Source organism: Malus sylvestris, chromosome 11 (genome assembly GCF_916048215.2).
Source record: "Malus sylvestris chromosome 11, drMalSylv7.2, whole genome shotgun sequence".
Lineage (NCBI taxonomy): Eukaryota > Viridiplantae > Streptophyta > Magnoliopsida > Rosales > Rosaceae > Malus > Malus sylvestris.
Genome location: NC_062270.1, coordinates 21,259,719 through 21,278,015, shown reverse-complemented (window position 1 = coordinate 21,278,015; position 18,297 = coordinate 21,259,719). Strand labels below are relative to the sequence as shown.

Below are 18,297 nucleotides of genomic sequence, written 5' to 3'. Positions count from 1 at the left end.
TGATGGATGACGATATAATATTTAGAACACGTTTAGAACACCTCTTTATAGTATAGATGATGAATGACTTTATACTATGAAGTTGCTTTTCAAATGTATATATGTTCAATGGTTTTGTACTTACCTAGTGGTTTGTATTCCGCTACGGGACGAAAGGATAGATTCCGGTCCATCCTGGGCAACGGTTATGGTGTTGGCATAGGGCCTGAAGTGTTTTTTCCTCTAACTGTTTGCTTAGAGACAGGGAGCCGGCATGGGGCATGGAGAGTTATCGGACATTCACTAGTGATTATTATACATACAAGTTATGATTTGAGACATTGCACGACATGCTAGGTTTCGGAAAACCTATGTTTATCATGATATATATGTGTTTTCATAAAACCTGGAGGTTAGTACGTTTATAACTATTTTAGTGTGTGTGTGTATATATATATATATCAACTTGGTCTACTCATGTTTGTTTTGCGCCCCCTTCAGGACTTAGAATCGAGGTATACAATCTTGGCATCCAGGCACTTCCGCATTGGCATATTTGAGTCCTCTCAATGTAGGACCCACTCCTTTGTTCATTCAATTTTTATATAAATTCTTTTAGTATTCTAGATTAGATGTGTGCTCTGAACACGTTCCTAAAATGTATATTTATTATTGTTATATTTAGAAGTCTTATTTATTCCTTGTTCTCAGCATTTGCATTCAATAAATGGCTTTCGTCACCCTCGGGTGTTTGCCAGCACGTACCTATCCTGGTGTTCGGGGAATATCAGGATTAGGGCGTGTCAATTCGTCTAGAATCTCTGAAGAAACCCAGATTGTGATGGTGAGTTTTGTGTTGTTAGTTAACCCATTTTCATTCCATTTGGGTTTTGATGATGGAGATTGACGAAGGCAGAGTACTTGGCAATTTCTTTTAGGTGAATGCTAAGTCATCGGGGAATATCGGGATTGGGGCGTGTTAGTTTGTCTAGAATCTTTGAAGAAACGCAGATTGTGATGGTGAGTTTTGTGTCGTTAGTTTACCCATTTTCATTCCATTTGGTTTTGATGATGGAGATTGACGAAGGCGGAGTACTTGGCAATTTCTTTTAGGCGAATGCTAAGTCACGAAGTGGTTATGGTCATTTTGATGATGTGATTATATTTGACACTACATTCAACACCAATGTATACGGGATGTTACCGAAGAACGCACAGAGGTGACGCCAAATGCTCTTGTCGGTGATGTTACTGAGACAAATGAAAATGCTGATCGTGTGCCAGCCGACCCAAAAGAGTAACACTCATGTGACCGCTAGAAATTCGAGAGTGATAGACGTTTTTTACGAATATATGCTCAATGACCCATCAAACACAAGAAAAAAGTAATTTGTGGCTCTTTTTTTTTTTTTATACAAGGTGTGTCACGTTTGAAGGGGGATGAATTATTCTTCTGTTGTGGCCATAGTTGGTTGTATGTTCCTAATTATATGATTGCCAGTTGGGCATTGACAAATCGAATAGATCAGTACATATTATGTATTCTCTTCAGAGGCTCGAGTACTGATATAGACATGAATAAGCTATCAACCAAACAATGTGATCAAAAGTATTGATATAGAGAATGATCGTATTGCATTGTAATCCCAAACTGAACAGATTCTCCACATCTTCTGCTTATCTTGAGTAGTTATGACATATTGCTATGTATCACTCATGACTTATGGAAACTCTAAAGATTACCAATCACTTATCTTCATTAAAAGGGAGATTGAAAGTAAGATTCAATTTACAATCGATTAGCAATAGTTCTATTTGCCCATTCCCTAGCTAATTAGAACTCAATGAATAGTACACCATGTAAAAGGGAGATAAAAAAAGTAAGAAAATTGAACAAGAACAATTAAATGGTTTAATTGTTTATAATTAGAATTAACTAAATGCTCATTAATCAAAACGAATAAATTCGAACTGTCGTCGACGTCGACATCGATCTAAGTCAAAACAGTTAATTGACATAGACTTAGCTTTCACGCAAACCGAATAGGAATCAACTTCTTGGTTATCTTTATTCTTTACATTGTTTTTCAAGGCAGAACAGAAAAGGTTAAAAGAAGAAGGGAAGAGAAAGCAGCAGAGTCAGTGTTGGACAGAGTGGGGTCCCTACTCATCGCTTGCCTTTTGCAATTGCATGCCTCCAATCCTTCGCCATCTCATACGTCGGTCGCGCTCTCTCTCTCTCTCTCTCTCTCTCTCTCTATATTCTTACGTTCTTTGATTGTTGGTTGATTTGTGAGGTTGATGTTGGGGTTCGTTCGTTTGGAGTTTATATTCTAATCTAATCGTCTGTCTGTGTGTTGTTCAAATTGCAGAGCCTCCGGCTCCGATTGTGTTTTGATAACTTGCAGGAATCAATCAGGGCCCTTGAATTACAAGAATTTGATCTGCTTTGCTGCAAAAATTCAATCACTCAACTTGAGAAAAACAACAAACAAGCAGGGTCAGTGACTTACTTGCAGCCTAATACAGTTTGTTATTTTTACAATTTAATTTTGGTATTTCTTTGTTAATTTTCTTTAACAAATTCAGTTTTTCTTTTTGTTATTTGATCCCTGATATGATTTTGTGTATTTCTTGTTGATTCTGTTGATCCCTGATAAGATTTTGTGTTTCTGCTCATTGGGGTTGCCATCTGGAATTTTCTTCTTGAATATTTTATTTTATTTTATATTTTTGAACAAACGATATTATTTAATATAGGGGGAGGAGGTGCGCTAAGCCTCACAATGGGCTAGCAATAATGTGGTTCAAATTCTCCTTTGGCGAGAATTGAACCTATGACATTTCACATATAAGTGAAGAGGAATACCACTAGACTGTAGTACTAAGCGGCTCTTCTCGAACATCTTTAACTTGTGATTAATAATAATGTCACCGGATATTTGTTTTTCTAGCAATTAGATTTGCCACTTGTGTTGTGACCCTCTTTCATCTGTATGATTTGTTACGAGTTCTGCAATTAGTTTGTTTGTTTTTATATCTCTAATTTAAAGTCTAATGATATTGATTTCTTGTAGAATATTTACCATCGCACTTGTTTCTCGTTGTTTAACACATCTATTAAATTCAGTTTCAGGAAGAATCTTATGTCCTGATATGTACTTGAGGGATATTAGGCCAGATTTTTAGATATGGGAGCCTCAAACTCTAAAATAGAAGAAGATAAGGCCCTTCAGCTATGTCGAGAAAGGAAGAAGTTTGTTAAACTGGCACTTGACGGCAGATGCTCGCTAGCAGCAGCTCATTTTATGTATATTCAATCACTAAAGAATACTGGAACAGCTCTTAGGAAATTTGTCGATCTTGGGGCTCCCGTTGAGTCTTCCTTGTACACTGCCACTAGTGCTTGTTCAAACTGGCAAAAGTCTTTCTCAATTCTCTTTTTCTTCTCCATCTGTGTCACAACACATAGATGCAGCTGAAACCTTTTTTCCATCTCCCTCTCCTCCAAATTCTACACGATTTCAGGCAAATCATATGAAATTCAGGGGCAGCTTTTCTAAAACAGTTGAAGAAAAACCTCCTATTCCCCTTACTGCAACAGTAACCTCCTCGAGCACCCCACAGAATACCACACCTCGATCTGCTGGAAAACCTGAAACGTCACCAATTGAAGCTTCTTCACTCCCACCTCAAACTCCACCGTGGGATTACTTTGATTTTTTCCATCCAATTGACCATCAATTTTCTTTTCAAGAAGAGAAGGGAAGGGAATTAACCAGGGGTTTGAAAATAACGATGATAGACAGCTTAGGGAAGAGGAGGGAATTCCTGATATGGAAGATGAAGAAGAGAAGGCTTCTTTTCATGGAAGGGAAGAATCTCAGGATTCTGAAGATGAATTTGATGAGCCTGCTACAAATACCCTTGTTCGAAGTTTTGAAAATCTTAATAGAGTGCAGGATCACATTGAAGCTAGTGCTTCACCTACAATGCCTTCCGCAGGAAGTGTAACTTCAGAAACTGAGTTATTGAATGGGGAGAAAAGTAACTCACCTGATTTTTCACCATTGAGAGCCACATCCTCACCAGTTGCAGTTGAAACTGACTCAACTAAAAAAACAGTTAAAGAAGATTGCATTGAAAGTAAGGCTGCCCCAAAAGATTTTTTTTCAAGCATGAAAGATATTGAAATTCTCTTTATAAGAGCTTTCGAGTGTGGCAAAGAAATTCCTAGAATGCTTGAAGCAAATAAGTTGCATTTCCGTCCAATTTTCCCGGAAAAAGAAAGTAAGATCTCTCTTTCTCTCTCTCTCTCTCTCTCTCACTCGTTTTATGAAAACACTTTAAGTATGTTTTAGTTATCCAAGGATGACTAGTGGCACTGCTTTATGCTGTGAGTAAGGTACAATACAATCAACAGTTTCTGGATGTAACGAAGACTGCAGTATTTAAATCATGGGACATATAAAATTGAAAAAAGAAATGGATATTCTAAAATGTTTTGAGTTAATTTCATGTTATTATAGACCATTAGAAATCTGTTTTCTTTTGATAGTCTGAAGATATGAACACTAGGAGTTCTACTGTAGCAGGTGGATCAATTTCATCTAAATTCTTGAAGGGTTGTTTCTCCTGTGGTGAAGACCCAAGTCAAGTTCAGGAAGGTAGGCCTCCTGGTCTGTACCCTTTTTATTTTAATTTTTAATGTCATAGATGCATGACAGACACATTGGTTTTAAACCTTCACGGTCTAGTGCAAAAAATGCTATTATGGGGTTTCTGTTAGTTTTTCAAATCAGTATGGCTGCTGTATACACTATGGATGTTAGATGTTTTTTTGTTGATATCCTACGTGTATTTATTAGGGTTTGATGTCTGTCCTTTTTCTCCAAAGGTTGTTGTATCGTCCGATGCAAAGATGCCATTGTGTAATTACTTTAATGTACACTATAATTGATGTCTATCCTTTTTTTTTTCTATTAAAAATTGGAAATATGTGGAATCCTTGTCTACGTGATCAAAATCAATTTTAGCCAACTTCATGTGAAAGCATTTCACTTTCACTTCTATTTGAGTGTTATGATTCAATGTAATGATAATGTACATGACTAGTTTATCCAGGTTTATACTTGGATCATATTTGTCAAGTCAACTGGGCATGGTTATGCACAAGTTGGCGATACTTCTCAGGAAAAACTAGTAGTGCACAACCAAAAACTGGGAAAAACCAGTATTGTACTACCATAAACTGCTATGGCATGGTTAGTTACATTAGCGACGAGTAAACCACCAAAAGATTTATATAACAAGAAAGTCTTAGGGAAGTTAAAATTTAGTTCCCCGAAATGTTTGAGTGTGTGGCAACATGCTAGAACAGAAGTTGTATTTAGAAGAATATAACTGCAATCATTATAATTTTCTTAATACTCTTTCCCAATACTATTCCTAATGGCAACTAGTCTTTTAGAGTTGAGGAGGTGGTCGATCTTCTGTGAGATAGAATTCGTTTTGTCAGCCAGTATTTTTGGAGTTTAGGAATAGTTCTTTTCAGGCTATATTTATTATTGGAGTGCTACTGTACGTTTGCTGGGATGATCCCTGAAGGAAGGAATTGAATAATAGATGGTTCCGATAAATGAAGCTCATTGTGGGGGTATCCCCCAATATTTACATTTTGCAGAAAATATAAGTTAACATCAATATGTTAGTGCATTATCTTTCATTCCTCATTTAGTTTCTTTTGTCACAAATATGTGAAAAATTGGACGAGGAACTTCAGTACAAATTGTGTGTTTTCATTAGATTTATTTTATCTATACATACATATATGATTTATCACTGTTGAGAGTGACGTGGTAGGTACACAAAGTACCATTTAGATGTTCAGTGGTTAGAGTCAATTCACATCGTTGCATGATAGGTTTTAAGTTTTAATGTTAGCCTGCCTTTTCATTTGGGTGTCTTGATCTTGGTACCTTGCTTTCTGAGCTGATTCTTTTTTTATGTTTGCCAGAGGCTCCTCAAACTTCTGTGAAGTACTTAACTTGGCATAGGACGACATCATCTCGATCCTCTTCGTCAAGGAATCCTTTGGGAGCAAACTTAAAAGATGATATGGATGATCTTACTGGTCACCTCTTTGACAACTTCTGCATGAATTCAGGCAGTCATGCCTCAACCTTGGATAGGCTATATGCGTGGGAGAGGAAGCTTTATGATGAAGTCAAGGTACTACTGATAAATTAGCAGTAGTTATGGTGTTTATAATCATAATCATCATGATGGAAATTACTCTCTTTTTTTTGGTGAACCACTATTTTTGCTTCAAATGAACAAAAAATAGATACACTTTGATCTCTAGAAATTTCATTACACGAAATAGTTAAACAAACTCGTTAGTTTAAATTATATTATGGTGTCCATTTTTTGTTGACCTTACTTATGCTTACATATGGTTTTGTTCAACCTTTTGGGAGGAATTGGATACAGACAGTAACCGCATTTTAATATCGTAGAAGCTTAAAGTTCAGTTTGATGTTACTGAATCTCATGTTATTATTTGAATTATTGCTGAAAAATGGTGACTTGTATTCTAGCAGCTTGATACTGTTGTAGAAACTGAGCTCAATTTTGGGGCTTCACCTTTGTATTTGTTTTCACGATGCTTATAACATGCCAGTTTCTACCTTTTATTCTTTTTGATGGAATCTATACTTGGTTAAAATTTAAAAAAACAAGTGAGCACGAAATACCATTAGGTCCATTTTAAATTGACTTCGAACTGTCGAAAATATCAGAAATTTCAGATATATGCAGATAGATGTGGACCTTGTTTGTATGGTTATGTCTGAAACAAAAAAATATTTCTCTCACTTTAAAAAACATATTTCGGATATGAAGAGTATATGGGTCATCCCATGTTTTATATGAACTTAAATTCTTATTTTCAGGCCAGTGAGATGGTTAGAAGGGATTATGACTTGAAGTGTAAGATTTTAAGGCAGCTAGAATCAAAAGGACAGAGTTCTCAAATAACTGATAAAACTCGTGCTGTTGTCAAGGATCTACATTCTAGAATCGGGGTTGCTATTCACAGAATTGACTCAATATCGAAGAGGATTGAGGATTTACGAGACAAAGAGCTCCAGCCTCAACTTGAAGAGTTAATAGAAGGGTATGTATTTGCATGTTCCTTTTTGCTAGTGCTTAATTATTTTTCCTAGAAACTCAATTTTGGAAACCCATAAAGTTTGAAATGTGGTACCATGCCTAGATGCAGAAAAAAAGCTTTGCGTATTTGTATGTTCATTTTTCTCTTATTTATATCGTTGTTTGTTAGGACCAGTATGAGTTGTGTTGGAACTTTGATAATGGTTGCTAAAAACTACGTGATGCATATATGTTTTGGGCAACAGTGGAATGTAGAACAAGGAAATAATATGATTAATTTTTGTCTTAATCCTATATATTATTGTGTCTGATACGAGTGCTTCACTTCTAGGCTCATTTGCCTTGTTCTTTGCTCCAAATTGTAGGTTAAGGCGGATGTGGGAGGTGATGGTTGTATGTCACAAGCTTCAGTTTCACATAATCTCAATAGCTTACAACAACAGCAACACCAAAATCTCCGTACAGTCAGAATCACGTCGTCAGATTACGATCCAGCTTAAAGACGAACTCAGCTCCCTATCATCAAGTTTTATGAAGTGGAATGGTGCTCAAAAGTCCTACTTGCAGTCTATAGACGGATGGCTTTTAAAATGCATCTCTTTTCCACAGAAGTCTTCCAAAAAGAAAAGGAAGCCGTACGAAATCCCCCATAGGAACTATGGCCCTCCAATATATGTCACCTGTGGTAACTGGTTGGAAAAGCTTGGCAGCTTACCTGCCAAAGAAGTGGAAGATTCTATAAAGACTTTAGTAGCTGAAACTTACCGTTTTTTACCACACCAAGAAAAGAAAGAGGAGAAGGGTGCAGGCCTATCTGATTTAACATCCTGGAAGCATGCCAATGGTAGTGATTCTGGTGCTAATATGCCAACAGATGAAGTTTCTCAAGACTGGATTTCAGGTTTCGACCATTTCCAAATAAGCTTGGCGGGGTTTTGTGGTAAGTTGAGCAACTTTGCAGAGTCGTCTGTGGAGGCGTATGTAGACCTGCAGAAGGCCATCCAGAGTGCTAAAAGCCATTATGAACAGTTTAAAGCTCAGTCTTCACTGTGAACGACTGAATGCATAGAAGGGGAAGGAAAATATACGAAGTTCCAACAAACGAGGTTTGAGAAATCTTGAAAAATGAGGGATTTGGATACAAGTTCAATTGGACATGGCATTTGTATATGAAGAGAGAAATAAGGGGAATTCAAAAGGTCACAAGTTTTGTTGAAGCAGAAAATAAGGAAGTTGAATAAAAATGGGAAATTTTATTTGAACCCTAATTTTGTATCTCTTGATAAGAGTATATTTATGCGACTTAATTGGCTTGTTCTCGTGCATTTACGTTGTGTTTCCTTAGTTATTTTAGTGTTTAAAGTCATTTTTGTGTGTTTTCTGATTCTAGGGATAAAGTATGCAAGAAGATGCATTTTGGAGCATTTTGGAGCAAAATTGGGCTTGGAATGATTATCACATGCTTGGAGCAAAAGGAATGAACGAAATTGAAGATTTGAAGAAGAAAGGATTCCTAATCAATGAAGGATTCCTAATTGAAGATGGATTCCTACTCAAATGAGGATTCCTAGAAGAATGAGGATTCCTAGAAGAATGAGGATTCCTACTCTAAGAAGGATTCCTACTTGAAGTAGGAAAGTTAAGCCAAGGTTTCCTATTTTGGTTTGACATTTCCTCAATCCTAATTGTCCCTATGTTCTAGCAACTTTGAAGGCCTTTTAAGCATTATAGGACACAAATTACATATTCCTTACATGATCCACTTCCTTGCCGCACTTGTCCCACCTTTCCTCTTCCTTGCCGTGCAAGGGAGAGGGTTCTTTCCTATTTCCTTGCATTAAAACACATTCCTTTTGTGTTCTATGCCCTTGCCGCATATCCCTTGCACTTTCCTTTAGTTTTCTGATTTGATTTCCTATTTCTAGAAGCTTTTGACTTAATTTCTGTTGACCTAAATAACCTAGGGTTTTAATTCCTAAAATCCTTTAAATAAACCTCCTTTTTCCAGCCACAAATCATCCATTCACTCCCATTCACGCCAGAAAGCCATCCCCACTCTCTACCACATCCATACTTCACCATTCACCCTAGTTTCTGCCCCAAACACTTCTAGCCGCACCATACTACCATCCTAAACACCATTTCATACTTTTACACCACCCATAACCCCAAAAACTCACTACCAACCCTTATGCCGCAGCAAAGAGGAAGGAGGAAAGCCCTTGGACGTGCTTGTCATTCGATTGAGGATTGCTGGAACGTTTTAGGTGTAATCTTTCTTTTGTTTTCAATGTTTCAATTCAATAATCTTTGTTTTGTGAGTATGAGGAACTAAACCCCTCTTAGTTAGGGGGTGATTCGAAACCATGTTCATGCTTGCAATATGATTTGATTGCATCCAGTTGTGTTTTTGTAAGTTGTGAATTCAATTTACTTATCCGTTCGTATAAAAACTGATTTGTGTATGTAGGTTGAGAGTGCACGCTTAATTTTCATGCATGAATTTGACGCTAGAATATAAGGGAGTTTCACCTAATCGTTATGAACTTATATTCACAAGTAGTGAAGGTTGCTAGTTACAATCGCTTTAAGTAAATTCTTGGCATAAGTTTCATGCAATTCATAGTAACGAGTGTCTCGTCAATGTTTATGATTTTCATAGAACTTAATGATTCTTACTTGTATCTCTATTATGCAATTCATGTAGGGAACTTGTGGGGAATGCTTTGGGTTGTCGTATGCAATCATCCAATTCAATAACTTTTGGAAAATCTAAGGGTTAATTAGTGCAATTCACGGTTAATCTGGGGCGTTGAGAATTCATAGCTTATTGAAAAGCAACTGGAAATCGTTTTGTATGCAAGTGTGTCATGTGTGGAGAAGAACCTCCTAACTATCCTTTTATCCATAGTTTCATCCAAATTCGTTTTAAAAATCTGTTTTAGTTACAATCTGTTTTCTTTGTTTTCAAATTCGTCAAAACCAAATCCCCCATTATTTTAAAGTGTTAGATTAGTTAGAAATCAATTTAGTTTGTGTTTTTAAGTGTTTTGATTCAAGTTATAACCTAATTTCGTCCAAGTTTGTGTTAGAATTCAAAACTGCCCAGAAAGTGTTTTTAAGGCAGTTTTGAGTGTCTTTGTGCTGTTTTGAGTCTTTTGTTTTGTTTTGGTGTTTTAGAGTTTAGATTTGCATTCTCTGAGTCAGTTTAGAGTGTTTAGCAATCCCTCCTAATCCCCGGTTTAAGAACGATCCCTACTTATCCATACTACAATTGTCAACAAGAGGGTTAATTTGTGTGTTTAGTTATTTTACGCATCATCTCTACACCCAACTTATAAAATTTGTCCATCAAACATCCAAATTTACCCTTAAAATAAATAAATGAAAACAAATAATATTAGAACTCAAAACTCACTCGAAGAGCAACAACACTATTCTATCTCTACACCCCTCACTTTTTTTTTTCGGTGAACCCAACGTCCCGTTGTCGTCGTAGACAATGGCCTCCACAAATTATGGTAATGAGAAAAACACTTAAAAATCAATAATTTTAGAACCAACTTAAAAATTTATGTATGGTTTACCCTTAAATAAATAAATAAATTAAAATCAATAATTTTAGAACCCTAAACCCACTCTAAAGGAAACACCTCTTTTTTTATTTTTTATTTTTTATTTTTTTTATCTCTACACACCCTTCGTATTTTCCGGTAATCCAAAGCGTTGGCACATTCCTGACGACTTCAACGACCACCATTCCATCTTCTCTTTACCTCTTGAATGAATAGGAACCACCACAACACTTTGCCTGTGCCACCATCGAAACTGCCACCGCTCTATTCTCTTCCATCAATTACCCTCCTTGCCGGCGTCTCTCTCTTTACTATCGATTGGAGCCTGTAATTCTTTTATCTTTCTATCATCATCAACGTTGGCGGAGGGAGCATTGTTCCCAATCCATCAACGTCAACCGTTTGTAGTTTGCATAACATAGCTGTATTCTATTTGGTTTATATGCAGAAGAGAAAAGATCCAACAATAAACTTTCATATTATGAATCAGGATGAACATGATTATAAAAATAATACGGAGTACATTAAGTTTTAGTGGTAATTCTTCCCAATAGATTCAATTCATTTGGATCATATCGTGCATGAGATTTTTCAGTGTTTTTCTCATTACCCTAATTTGTGGAGGTCATTGTCTATGACGACAACGGGGCGTTGGGTTCACCGAAAAAAAAAAAGTGAGGGGTGTAGAGATAGAATAGTGTTGTTGCTCTTCGGGTGAGTTTTGAGTTCTAATATTTTTTGTTTTCATTTATTTATTTTAAGGGTAAATTTGGGTGTTTGATGGACAAATTTTAAGGAAAACTAATGAAAAGGGCTTGAAAACTTTGAGTTTTAATGATAAGGACAAAATAAAGGGTAAAGTGAATAGTACCAGGATTGACTTTTTAGTGTAAAAATGTGGTTTTTCGTTAAAGTGAACAGTACCGGGTGCTTTTCGTTAAAGTTCCCCAAATTTTATAGGGTAAAGTACAAAAAACTACCTCAACTATTGGTGTCACGAGACTTTCATACCTCATCTTTTAAAATTGACAATGTCATACCTCATCTTACGAATTTGTGCCAATGTCATACCTCCGTCAGTTTTTTTGTTAATTTCTCAGTTAATTGCTGACGTGGCTTGATTCGGGACCCACTTTCTATTAAAAAATTATTGAAAACTAAAAATAATCATTTAATATTTTTTAAATATTAAAATAATAAAGAAGGTTATTAAAAAAAAAAAAAAAAAAACCAAACAAAACTTCCCCCTTGCGCCCTTTCTTCTCCCCCATCTTCTTCCTACCTACTGCAACCCAGAAAACAAAAAGAAAAAAAAAACAAAACAAAATTTGTCCCTTATCCCCCAGGCAACCTCTCTCTTCTCCCCCATCTTCTTCTTCTTTCCTCTTCTTCCCCCTATTTGCTGCAACCCAGACAAAAAAAAAAAAAAAAACAAACAAACAAAACTCCCCCCCCCCCCGCCCCCCTCTCTTCTCCCCCATCTTCATCTCCTTTCCTCTTCTTCCTACCTGCTGCAACCCAGAAAAAAGAAAAAAGAATGAAAAAAAACTAAACTTTGTCCCTCCCCCCCGACACCCTCTCTCTTCTCCCCCATCTTCATCTTCTTTCCTCTTCTTCCCCCAATCTGTTGCAGCCCAGAAAAAAGAAAAAAGAAAAAAACAAACAAAACTTCCCCCCCCCCCACCCAACCTGTAGAAGAAGAAGAAGAGAGAGAAGGAAAAAAAAAAAAGGTCCCTCCCCCCCCCACCCAACCTGCAGAAGAAGAAGAAAAAAAAAGAAAAGGAAAAAAAAAAAAAAAAAAGGATACTCAGTTCGTCCATCCCCCCGCGTACCCACCCTTTTCCCTCCACATCCATTCCCCCCATTTTCTCCGCGCCCAAGTTCTCAACGAGGTATGGGTTTTTTTTTTTTTTTTTTTTGGGTTGCAGTGCTAGGTTGGGTGGGAAGGTGTGGAGGTTGGGTGTGGAGAGTGGGTGCGGGGAGAAGAGGGGGTGGGGAGGTTTTTTTTTTTTCTCTTTCTTCTGGGTTGAAGTTGCAGGAAGGGGGAAGAAGAAAAAGATGGGGAGAAGAGAGAGAAGGGGGGGGGGGGGAGGGGACAAATTGATCGTTGGTTTTTTTTTTTTTTTTTAATTTTAATATTTAAAAAATATTAAATGATTTTTTTGAGTTTTTAATAATTTTTTAATAGAAAATGGGCCTCGGATCAAGCCAAGTTAGCAATTAACTGAGAAATTAACAGAAAAACTGAGGAGGTATGACATTGGCACAAATTCGTAAGATGAGGTATGATAGTGTTGTGACACCAATAGTTTAGGTATTTTTTTGTACTTTACCTAATTTTATAAGTTGGGTGTAGAGATACAAAATCAGGGTTCATATAAAATTTCCCATTTTTATTCTACCCGGATTTTTAATGAGTTCATCATTATGGATTTCACTTTCCGGGGTGTGCGTGTGTGTTCATGCGCGTTATATATTATCTTATGATTTGATTTTAGGGAACATTTTTAACAAGCTTTTCAGTCAAAGGGTGTATATAAAAATAAATTTGAAAAATTATAATTGTTAGGGTGCCTTGTATCCACCTCTAATTAATACCATGTACGCATTTATTTGTGTCTTTTATAAAATTAATAGGTAGTAACCACTAGGAATTTTGAGATGGTGATCTCTTTCAGAGAAGAATTCTTAGAGAAAACTACTTGGAGGCAAGTCAGAGTTGCTAACACACATCGTCCTGGAGCGAACAAGGACAAAAATCGTGTAAATTCCAAGAAGAAAAGTAAGGACAAGCATAACTCCAACATGAGCATTTCCAGAGTCCCCAAGTTGTCTTCTATTACCTTGCTCCTCAAGAAACGGAATGCTAATAGCCTGATTACTGGATAGAATATTGAGTATCTTGGAGATTCCTGGAATTATGAGATTGACGTGCATTATAAGTAATAAATCATTCTGAAAAGGAATGTTTTTCTAGATTTACTCTGGAATTTTGTCGGTTAAATATGAATTACTATCCTATTAAGAATTTTATATGATCATTATAAATACATCTAGGGTTCTAGTCAAAGATATCACATAATCTCTCTCTATCCCACTGCTTGAGATCATATAACATTTATTGACTTAATCATAGGAGAATCCTTGACTGGTACCACACTAGTACCTAGGTTCCTTGACGATCTCCTGACGGTTTTACATTTGGATTTAAACTCTATGTTGTAACGTCCGTTTCTAGTTTATCTTTTGCATTTGGATTTTGACTCTGTGTTGCAATCTTCGTTTCTCGTTTTTCTTTTACATTTGGATTCAGACCATGCAATGTAGTGTTTGTTTTTTATTCTTCTTTTACATTTGGATTCAAACCATGCAATCCAGTGTCTATTTCTGATTCTATTTTTACATTTGGATTCAGACTCTGCCATCCAGTGTCTATTTATGAAGGCCTATTTTCCTATGGATTATCTTCAAGTTTTCAAGAGATGCAATCATTGCCGTTTTAGAATAGAGCTCTATTTAGACATCTTCTCCTTTAGACAAAACTCACATATAGACATTAGGTCAGAATCTAATGACTCAAAATATGCATCTTGGACATCTTCGGAATCTTATCTTGGTTCACATGTCCAAGTTTAAGGTGCCACAATGTTACTTTGTTAACACCTTCTCTTACTTTGTGGGTTTTGAGGAATCTCCGCTTGTAATACAGTTTAAACTACCATTCATGTTGAGATAAAAATGTCCTTCGATTGTGCTTGATAGGAGCATATTTATGCAACTTAGTTAGCTTGTTTTCTTGCATTTTCATAGTTAGTTAGTGTTTATTATAGTGATTTAAGCTATTTTCGTGTGTTTGTAGGTCCAATTGACAAAGTTGGCAAGAAAGTGCAATTTGGAGCATTTTGAGGCAGTTTTGGGCATCAAATGGATAGCTTATGAATTGAGCAAGATGGATGGACGAATTTGAAGTTCAAGAAGCTAGGAATGTGCTGAAAAGATGAAGAAAATAAATCCAAGACAAAGAAGATAAGGAATCAGCTAAAAAGAAGGAACATTATCCAAAACCTTATCCAATCTTATCTTATCCTCTCCTAATCTAGTCTTATCCTATCTTATCTTATCTAAATCAGTTTGTGCCTTAAATCTAGCTGCAAGAGGACCTAAATATCTGATTTCTAGAAGGCTTATCCTTTCCCTACATTTGTGCCGCACCTTTATCCTTCTAGAACCCCTAAATTGGTGCTGAAACATCATTTCTAGAAGTCCCTACAAATCTGGTGCCTCCCCCTCTTCTAGAAGCTCTAGAACCTGTAACCCTAATCCTTTTCCCTCTTGAATTAGGCCAAATTTATCCCTTTCCTTGCAGGAATTTATGCCGCACCTTTCTAACCTAATCCCCTTTGGTTTCTGATTGTTTTAACCCATTCCACTTGGGTTTTGTTTACACAAACCTTGTCCCACTTTGATTTCAGAAACCTATCCTAATCCTTAGGGATTGTGCCACACCTAGCCCTATAAATACATCATTATGTGCCTATTTCAGATTCACCACCCTCTACCATTAAATCACTACACCATCCACCACAATTTCGTGCACTACACATACAAGAGCCAAAACATCAGAAAATACATACTTGTGCGCAAATTTGCAAGGAAGGAAGGAGAGGAGACCATTGGAGTCGTGCCTTGCCATTCAAGCTTGGATTGCTGGACATTCCTAGGTGTATTCTATCCTTAGTTTTAGTTCAATGTTTGTTTTAATTTGGTTTTATGTTTTTAAAGACATGAGGAACTAATTTCTTTTTAGTTAGAGGTGAATTTCGAAACCATGATTATATTTGTAGTATGAATGTTGTGATTTCATAAAGTGTGAATGTAATTTGCTTAACTGTTTTATTCAAAACTTATTCTTGTATGTTGATTAAGGAGGCCTACTTAGTTTGCATGATTGAATCTAATGCTAGGATATAAGGGAGTTTCACATAATCGTTGCAAACTTATATTCACAAGTGGTGAAGGTTGCTGGTTATGATCGCGTTAAGTTAAATTCCTAGCATGAGTATCATGATGTCATAGTTACAAATGCTTTGTCTATGCTTATGATTTTCATAGAACTTAATGATCTTTGATTGTATCTCTATTATGATGTGCATGTAGGGGACTATTGAAGAATAATTTGGGTTGATGATGTGTATTCCATCCAATTCAATGACTTAAGGAAAATCTGAGGGTTAATTAGTGATGGCACGGTTAATCTGGGGCATTGTCATTTATGGTTTATCGAAAAAGCAACTGGAGATTGATTTGTATGCAAGTGTGTCATGTGTGGAGAAGGACCCTCTAGCTAGCCCATCATCCATTTAATTCACCAAATTCGTTCAACTTTGTTTAAGTCTTTAATTCACTTGTTTTCACTTTAATTTCGTCCAAAATCCAATCCCCTTTACTTTAGTGTGTCAAATTAGTTAGAATCTGTCTTAGTTTGTGTTTTTAAGTGTTTTGAGTCAAGCTAAAATCAATTTTCGTCCAAAGTCATTCCTAGTGTCTAGTTTGAGTCTATTTAGTTGTTTTAAGCTGTTTTGAGTCTTTTAAGCTTGTTTTGAGTCATTAGAGTCTAGTTAAGTGTTTTTAAGTTTATTTTTGTGTTTTTGAGTCAGTTTAGAGTAGGTTAGCAATCCGTCATAATCCCCGGTCCAGAACGATCCCTACTTACATCTTTACTACAATTGTCAATAAGAGGGTTTAATTTGTGTGTTAAGTTAATTTTCGCGTCAAATTTTGGTGCCGTTGCCGGGGATTAGCAAAATTGCTAATCTCCCTTTGTTTCTGTTCATGTCATTTACTAAAGATATTTGATTTAGTTTTCTTTCTCTGATATCAGGTACTATAGAAGTAAGACATGGCAATTGCTAATCTTCAAGCTCAAATGGCAAATCTTACTACTCAATTGTCACAGTACCTCGAAAGGACCACAATACAAAGCACCCCTACATTCGATGTGTCCTATACGCAAGGATATACAGTTGATCAACATCCACAAAGAAGTTGGGAGAGTGTCAATACCTGGGGTTATCAAGGCTATAACCAATCAAGGAACAACTTGTTTTCCAACACGTACAATTCAGATTGGAGTAATCATTCAAACTCTATGTGGTGGGAACCTCAACCACTTCAACACGAAGAATATTGGCAGCCATATGAGGAGTTCAATTCAAGACCTGCGCAGCCACCACAACCTCATATACAATATGCCCAACCAAACTCAGGTTCGTCAATAGATTGTGCTCAAATTCTTAATGTACTAACTTCTTTGACGCAAGAATCACAAAATCAAGCCAAAGTGATGAGTGAATTGAAGAATCAAATGGGAGAGATTGCGGAATTCATGGGGCAAATTTAAGAACAAAGTGAACTCTCCAACTCAACCATTGTCAATCCAAGGGGAGATTTTGAAATTGCTAAAGCTATCACTTTGGGAAGTGGTATGAAGGTTGGAGTTGAACTCAAGACGTCTAAACATAGCCTAGAAGTCGACAAACAGTTGATGCTTGAAGAAGATGAGGAAGACAAAGCCACGGTAAGGGAAGAACAACCCTTGCCGCAGCCTCCCAAAGCTCAACCACTACCCAATTTAGGTAAGGTTGTTCCAAATTCAATTCTTTCTGATCCCGTTCCACCAACTGTCCCTATTCCTTGCAGGATCATGCAATCCAAGGAAGAAGAGGGTGAGAAAGGCATCTTCGGAACCTTTCCAAAGAATGAAGAGCAAGAAGTGGCTGGGGAATGTCTAGAATTCATCAGAAAGGATATACTTGAGACAACAATTCCCAAAGAAGTTGGATTTTATGACACGAGACAAGTCATAACTCTCAAAACACCAAATCTGGCTGAATTTTCTAGTATTACAACTTTCGAAGGGGTGTTTATTCTTGAGTTCATGTTGGAGCACAAAGGTAAGCCACCTCCCCGAATTTCAATTTTGCTTTATACTAATATATTGTTAATGATTGAGGCACCCACTTTAGAATTTAAACCATTACCGGATCATTTCAAGTATCACCTCCCATTCAAAGATCAATTCCATGCCATGGGCTCCAATGAAGCTTAAAATGAGGTATCGTCCGGCTGGAAGACGTTAAAGCAAACTCTTCTTGGGAGGCAATCCATGCGTTCAAATAAAGAAGACCTAGGAAGCTCCGACTCCATAACCAGATTTGCGTTCTTAAACTCTACTCTTTATTTCTTTTACTTTGCCATAATTGTTGTGATTGTTAGTTGTGTTGTTTGCTTGCTTATGTGTGAGTTTATGTTTGAAATATTGAGGACAATGTTTGGTTTAAGTGTTGGGGGGGGGGGGGTAAACAAGTGTTTTTATTGAAAATTCGTGGGTTTTTATCACCTAGCACCACTAGAGTTGTTTCTCATTGTTTTTAAGTGTTTTTAGTGTGTTTTGAAGTGTTTTAGTGTGTTATGAAAGAAAAATACGAAAATTTGAAAAAAAAATATAAAAAGTTTTGAAAAACCCAAAAAGAGTCGTTTTTGTGTGTTTGTGTCTTAGGGTACCTTTCAA

General features: G+C 36.6%; 1 pseudogene; it reads left to right on the top strand.

The window, feature by feature from the left end:
• The first annotated feature begins 2,209 nt into the window (after positions 1–2,209).
• On the top strand, positions 2,210–9,553 carry LOC126589426 (protein ROLLING AND ERECT LEAF 2-like; annotated as a pseudogene).
• The last annotated feature ends 8,744 nt before the right edge of the window (positions 9,554–18,297 follow it).